This window comes from Aptenodytes forsteri, unplaced genomic scaffold, assembly GCF_000699145.1.
Source record: "Aptenodytes forsteri isolate BGI_AS27 unplaced genomic scaffold, ASM69914v1 Scaffold125, whole genome shotgun sequence".
NCBI classification, from domain to species: domain Eukaryota; kingdom Metazoa; phylum Chordata; class Aves; order Sphenisciformes; family Spheniscidae; genus Aptenodytes; species Aptenodytes forsteri.
This window is the reverse complement of record NW_008794447.1, coordinates 4676093-4684176: the sequence shown is the minus strand read 5'-3', so window position 1 is coordinate 4684176 and position 8084 is coordinate 4676093.

Sequence of the window (8084 nt, the reverse complement as noted above, 5' to 3'; positions counted from 1 at the left end):
GGTCTGCGTGCGCAGCCCGCCGTCTTCTCCTGGGACTAGCATTTATTGCTTAGTTTATCACTCATTCTTGCCTGTTAAACGTACTTGTAACCATTAGCACTTTCTTAGAGAAGCCTTCGCTATTTGACAGCGGTTGAACGGCGTAGCAGTTACCGCCAACGTACACGTGCATGCTGTGAGAGTGTTGCCATCCGTATTTAAGCCTGCTTATCCCTCATTCTGACCCAGTTTAGCTCCGGTTTCCAGTGCTCAAATTTTGTTAGTATACCTTGCATTTTCACACCAGAACACGTTTCCAGCATGAGAAAAAAACAATTCTGCAATTTCCAAGGACTGAATATTATCTCTTGAGAACTAGATAACAAGAAAGGTCACAAAATTAATTAAAATTAAAACCATCGTCGGTAGTAAGCAAACTGGAAATCCAACTCCACTTCCTTGCTCAAATAAAATCCTTTAGGCCAGCTCACTAGTCACATAAGCTGGGTGTGCTGGCAACGCCCTCTCCTTGGTTCTCTGTTTCTCAATATAAACACTTTCATGCTATGTGGTTGACGAATACCTGTAATTCAGCATCAGGAAAGTATGGAAAATGAGCCTAATTAATCCCTGGTAATATTTGATGTGTAACAGGTGCAGAATCTGAGCTGGAGTTTAGGTTGCCGACAGATACTGTTAACTTGAAGGTAACGAAAAAGACTCACAAACCCTCTAGCAACAGCTGTAAGATATTACAGCTGTCAAAAAGCAAAACATGAAACCAGGAAGTTCAGACTTAACTTGAAAATTGAGTCTACTGTTTATAAAATATTTCAAATGTTCAGTTAAGCTGCTCAGATAACTTTAACTTTGTGCTCCGGTTTTCTGTTTGGTCCTCACAGATGTAAAGTCTAGTTCCAGAAATCACTGTGCACAAAAAAAAATTGCAATTGCCGAGCCATTACATTCCAGTATAAATTGTGTTGATCAAGGGCTTTTTTCTGAGAACTTCACAAAGGTCAGAGGCTGTTGCCACCAATATCTTAATTATCTAAATTATCTTTGTAAAATGTACTGTATTGGAATGATATCTAAATTAACTTTTTTTTTTTCAAAAGGACTTTGTAGTTAATATCCATAAAAACATTAACCTTGAAGAAGGTGCTGGATTCCGTAGCTTGTATACCTGTGGAGCTTAATGCTTTGCCTTTTGTGATCTGTACCAGGAATGTTTTAATTTTCTTAAGTTCACCAGTACAAACTCTCTTTTTTTACATTTTTTTTCTAGCACTGTTCATGGTATCTTCTGAAGCCAGAAGGGGAGAGGAGTCCACTCAGGAGCCCAACCAGAACTCTGAAAGTAAGGGGAAGGACTGAAATCAAGATGCCAGAGACACATGTATGGAAAGGGGTAAAGTGAGACCTTATCTGGAGAGAGGATCATGTGGAGAATGGAAGGAGAAAGAAAGTTTGGAGGTGTCAGAAGCTGCAAAGGTGCTCAGATGTGTCAGGGTGTATGAGAAAGAGAATAAAGGAGGAGAAATGGAGAAAGGCAGGTGGTATGGCAGGCTCATGGGGCATACGATGGAACAGGAAAAACAGAGGGATGATGAGAGGAGCAGTTGCCATGAATAGCAGAGAAGCAAATGTGAAAGAGCTGGAATGGTCATCTGAAAAACTGGAGACATATGGATGGCTTGCAGGCACATGAAGATATGGGGAATGCAGAAAGCATGAGCAGCTGTAGATTAGCAGGATCAGGGGCTCCTGTGAGCTAGGAGATCAAAGGTCTGAGCAGGTTTTCAGTGCTTTGTCCTTTGTTTACATAGCATTGTGGATGGGAGGGGAGGCAGTGCCCGCTGCCTGGGATGACGGAACAGTCTTCCCGACAGTCTGGGAGCATTCTGCCTAGCAGCCCGGTCACAGCGATCGCTGTGTAGATGAGCCAATTTCTCCAAAAAAGCCACAGAAAGGTCTGGAAATCTACAGCCCCGAGAAAAACTAAAATTGATAGTTGGAGCTGGATAGTTGGAGGGAGGGTAAGGTACCTCTAGCATAGGAGCTTGGAAATAGTATTCTTATTTGCATCCAGATGACCAAGTATGCATACTCCTTATTTAATGAACTTATTATTTCAAGTAATAGAACTAGCAATGAAAACCAAGTGGTTAAGAGTTACGATGGTTGGTTGAGTCACTGAGTATGCTTATGGCCTCAGAGCTAAGAATAACCTGAGCTGTGGGGATGATTCTAATTACAACCTTACTATTAGATACACAATTATCAATGTATACTTTAGATACGCAATTATCAATGTAGAATTATACAGGAGCTAAATTTTGGAACACAGACTGTTCCTCTGTTTTCAGTGAAATCTAACTCCTGTATATAAATACATTACTAAGTTGTGACAAAATGAAAAATAAGTGAATTCTTCAGTGAATAAACTATATCTTAAAATAAATTCTCTGAAAAAGTAAGAAAAAAACCCAGTCACGTTTCATCAAAAACAAAGATTATTGGGCAAATCTGAACAATAATTACTCTTACTGTGAAACAGCACAAATAGCAGCAGAAGGTAAACCATGGTGGCATCTCCTTAATGACTCAAAAGTCCTAAAGACAGTAAGGCAGAAAGGAAACTTTTTACTAAGAACCCTGGATTAAAGATACCCTGTCAGCCTGCAGACATTTTATACCTTATGCACAAGACGACTGCTTTCTAGCAGAACATTTTGTAGGTAAGGGGGCCATCCTGCAGGGCCATCCTAAGGGCTGATGAGGCTCTAGGTGCAACATCTGCCCATTCCTTATGCCACCCACATGAACAAGTCTAACATGCTGGACTTCCTGCCCATGTACAGAGATATCCACATTGCATGTACAGTGAATTCAGTCTCCCTGGGAGGTAGGATCCCCGTATATCTGCAGTAGGTTCAGGGTGTCTGACATTGAGCGTCATGTGGCTTGGCTGTCTGGTTGCATGACTGCTAAATCTAGTGCAAGACGGGCAACAGGAGCCTGGGGGAGTTGGCGAGCAGGCCTCCCTTTTCAGTCACAGCTTGCTGTTAGATAAATTTCACCGTAACATGAAACTGCACCATGAGTCAGGAGCTTCTGAGCGCTAATCATGGCTCTGATATCAACTCCATCGGTGGCTGCAAGCAGCTTATTTAACTGCAGGGTCGGTATCTGTCAAGTATAAATAGTAGTAGCTAGGTACTTGATAGCACTGTGAGGTTCAATTAGATAATGTTTACCAAGTATTAATTAAGTATTTTAATTTTCAAAGTGTTGATTAAAAATGCCTGAATGTTGAGTCATTGCGTTCTAGTTGCACACTGTCACATGTCCCAAAGGTTTATTCATCCAATAAACAACAGGGTACAGGTTTATTTATCCAAAAATCAAGACAGCACAGCATGCGGCCCCAGTGTCTTACTGAAACCTGTTATCATGATGCAATTATTTATTTTTGAGGAGAGAAGCTTTGATTTCAAAGAGCTGTTTTTTCTCCTGGGGATACAATCTGTCATGATTCAGTTTTGCATATATAATACATATATTTGCCGTGTCAAGGAGCAACATCTGACTGAGTGTGATTTTATTACTAATTCTGTATTAGTTTTCCTCTGTTGTAACAGAAAGGTGTTGCAGAGATTGCATTTGGTATTCAGAAGACCTGTGTAGTAATCGCCTTGAAAACGAGGGGCATCCGTCGCTTCAGCCAAGTAACTATTAACAACTGTGATTAAAGGCTGCAGTCCAGCCATGGTGAGAGATCTAGGTAGCGCCTCAGCATTCATGTGGCAATAATCTGCCTGGGTATTAGGTTGAGACACTAAAAAGGAGTTTAAGGAGACTCAGGCCTCTCTTGGGATTAAAAGACATAGTGTGGACTGCGGGGCCAGAAAGTTGATGTCTTAAAAGGCAGGCATATCCACATGAGATAAACTGATAGACTGTATCTGCCACTGGAAATTTCCAGGAATAAGAAGCATCTCTGTGGTTCAGCATGGCTCAGATTTAGTTTGGCTGAAATACTGTGTTTAGACTCAGGCTTCTTTGCTGGGTACATCTGCCTTCTTTACTAAGTACTCTGTCTCAGTAAGGGGTTCATCTGGTCCACTGTGATGAGTGTATTTTGTCTTTTGTCCTTCTACTCAGAAGGATAACTAGCAAATCTTTGTACAATATCTTTCTCTCAAATCTCCGTTACATGAATAAACAAAATTGCTTGTTACCAAATATACTATTCTCACTGATGTCTATCTCATTGCACACCCTAAAGAAAGTGAATGTACTAGCCGTAGTGAAACAATGGTGGTCAGGTTGATATTTGGACAATTGCAAACTTGGCTGTGCATTAGACTCTCCTTGATTGTTCTTCACTTATGTCTTTGTGAAATGTGGAATTACGTCAGTGAAGTCCCACAGAGGTCAGGAAGGTTTGAGGTAGCTAGACATTCACAGCAACTACCCAGAGGCAATATGTATGCCAACAGCTTATGTTTCACCGTAAGATATGTATAACTCCTCAAAGCTCTGACAGTCTAAAAAGTGAACTTTGGGGGGCTCCATATCTCTTCCTTCTCTTGCACTGCACAAAATGTTCACAGCAAATGTCCCAGATTTTGAAGTCGACATAAACTGCATTATGTTTAGGATGGTTAAGGCTAGATGTTTAAATATGGAGAATCAGACTAAGTGATGCCAAAACCCCTTGAATTTGTGCAATCCTTTATCTATTTTGCTTGTGCAAATGCCTATTTTGCATGCATACATTTGCAATACAAATGCAACTTGAGTGTGTTCATATGAAAATGTAGCATTATGTAGGAATTTATAAGCAATGATACATACTATTTTCAGGAAAAAAATTTGTAATGGTGATTGTCTCTTTCAAGTACAGACTGCTTTTAAAACAAGAAAAGCCGTGCCTATATGAAGAGCTTCCTTTGATAAATGATACGTTTGATAAAATTCAGATACCTGCTGAGGAAATAGCCTGTTTATAGAAATAGAGTTATACATCAGCCCAGCTATCTGACAGAAAGTAATAAAAGTAGATTGCCTGCAAGGTCATCTGTGACTCAGAAGTTAGACAGAATATGGACTGTGGAAGTCAGCTGTGAGGCTATGGCAGAGAACAATGCATACTTCATTGAATCTACCCCGAAAGATGTGTCAAATATCACACCTTTCTCTAGAAAGAAAAGATTCAGTAGGTGAAGAAAATGTTAAGCATTGTACTTCACTGCATATTACGCGCTACTGACTTAACAGGTTTTTGACTAGGTGATATTTCTAAAATTTTAGTGAAATGTTCGGTAGTTGCATATGCATCTAAATAGATATATATTCTAATTTGTAAAAATATGACAGCATACTTCATTTGGAGAAGTAGCAGGTTTAGCTTAACTTAGACTGCTGTTTCTTTTATCAGTTTTTAATGAGACACTAGGCAGAACCAATACTGAAGTCCTTACAGCCATTGACTGACACTTACAATGCCTGCTGCTTAATGAAGGAGCAAATTGTATCATAAATCTCCTATTTTTATTGCCGTTTCTTCATATGAGGAGCGCAAATCACCTTGCAAACTTACGGGTTTCTGCTGTCTCCTTCTTCATATATTATCTATGTGTATTGTAAAGGATACCATAAAAGAATGTAATTTGTCCAAGACCAAATATCAAAGATGTCCATGTTATCAGATCTTCTAGATATATATTTTATGGATGACATTTGAAGGAATAACTGAGGACCAAATGCTCATTATCATTAAAAACAGATCAAAAAATACGTGGGGAATCCAGAAAAAAAAAGTAGGAAGTTAAGTTTCACAGAACAAAAAGTTTACCCCTGAGAGATATGACCATGGCTTGATCGGTGTGTACCTTAAAAGAGGTGCTTCACCTTATTAGAGCCTGGGGATTTGCCAGTATTAAAAGATGTATACGTCCTGTGAGGAATCAAGCATCTCCGTGTACCTTTTCTAGTTGTTACCTTACATTTATAACACTTTTTTCACTAACCCAACACTTTGGCTTGTATGAAATCCTTTGCCCTGAGCTAACAGAACAAAATGTTTCAGTATATGCCTGATAATGTGGCACAAAAGAAGTCTCACTGTTTTCAGTGGGACTACTGTAATGCTCAACTGGTCATCGTTGCCTGGGGCTTTTCTGCTCTACTGACATCTGCAGACTCCTCCTAAGCGAAGTAATCCACTGTGTCTTGCATCTTGGTTTGTGTCTTGTTCTGCCTTGTGTTTGCTACAGCATATAAGATCTGTGCACCATTTCTAAACTCTGAGGTCTTGGTGCTTTTCTTCTCTTGTTTTTTTTTTGGGGGGGGTGTGTTATTGTTTGGGGTTTTTTATAGCATACATAGAATCTAAATTTTCTCTTACTTCCATAGTGCTGTCATTACCACTGGTCAGGCTTCATACATTTCATGGACTGTATGACTTCCTTTGTTCTAATTATTTTGCCAAAGATTAAGCATTGATTTTCCCAGGGTCTGAGAATTTTGTCCCAGGTCATAACCGTGATTTTTCTTTCCGCTCTTAAGCATTAAAAATCCAAGATGGGTTCGTCAGTTGTAAATCAGTCATGAACTTCTCTTAGCATCTTTTTTTTTTGGTGTCTGTTTAAAAATATGCTGCTTGGACCTTAAGGCAAACTTCAGATGTCTACAGTTTCACCATTAGCACTCTCTTGACTCTTTCCTGGCAGCTAGTTGCTTACAGTTGTGGAGCAAGTCATTGTTTAGTTTATTCATGTTTCGTTTTTAAAAGAGTGTCAGTGCTGATAAGTCCCAACTCAATATTTCCTTGGTTATGCTCACAATACTCTGAATTATTCAGTAAACACTCTGTGTCAAAAATGTCTGACAGAGGTCCCTTTCATCCTCAGTCATCATTCTGACTGCATCTAACCGACACTGCATGGTGGAGATACCCAGCTTAGTTCCAGCCTGAGCAGGTATGTCTGCACCCTGCCTCAAATAATAAGCAATGCAATCTTTTCATTCACAGGGGCACAGCTGGGCTGCTGCTGCTGCTTCTGACACTGGAGTTCGGTTGCCACCGGTTTAAGTATCTCTGCACTATGCTTTTTTGTGGGTTAGATGGGCTCTTCGTTGCCCAAAGAAAGTCTGTTTCGTCAGGTCAAATTGGCTTTCAGAGCCCACCTGCAGTGTTGAAGCATTACATCCCTGAAATCTCTACCTCCTGTCAAACGCAAGTGAAATCAGCCCTTTTATTCTAATGCTTATGATGTGCAAGAGGAGGGCAGACACATGGACGTGACCGCATACGCCTTGTTTCCTTGCAACACTAAGCAAAGGTGTCTGACTTCCAGCTCAAGGAATCCTGAAACACTACAGACACCGTACACATTGTGTACACTGAATAAGTTCACCCAGCAATTAAGTACTGTGGAACGAGGAACGCAGTAGCTCTGGACAATAACAAGGGACAGAAAATAAAGAGTATCTTATGCAAACATGCAAGCATGTTTAATGAAACAGAAGTCAGATGCAGACCCACTAGCATAGATAGTCCAAAATCAGGGATGGCGTAAGAAGTGCATTATGTTGTTCTTGTACAGACCTCCTCGAAGATTTCACACTTAAGTGAGCAGATCGCAAGGAGTAATTTAGCCGTAAGACACAGTGTAGTCACACTGGTAATCAGAATGTACAAGTTTCTATCTTCTGCCAGAAATGTCAATGCAGTTTAGTGATTTTTTAGAAGAGTTTGCACAGCTGCTATTTCATTTACCTATTAGATTGTGGGTTTTTTTGCTTTTTGAATTCAGCTCCAATATTTGAATGCCCAGAAGAATTCTTAGCAACAAAGTAATGTATCAAATTCAGATTATTTTGATTTGGAATCTGTGATAATCTTCCAAAATAAGCCAGCCTGTCCATATTTTGATACTTTGTGCGGTGTTGCATGCACTAATTCAAATGCGTAACAGCAAAAGGAATTGTAACCATATTTTGGTTTGAATAGCTGAATTCTTTAGTAAAAATTTGGATCACTAAGAAAATTTTCTGTACCTCAAGCTTACTTAAGATCCATGGAAAAAAGAATT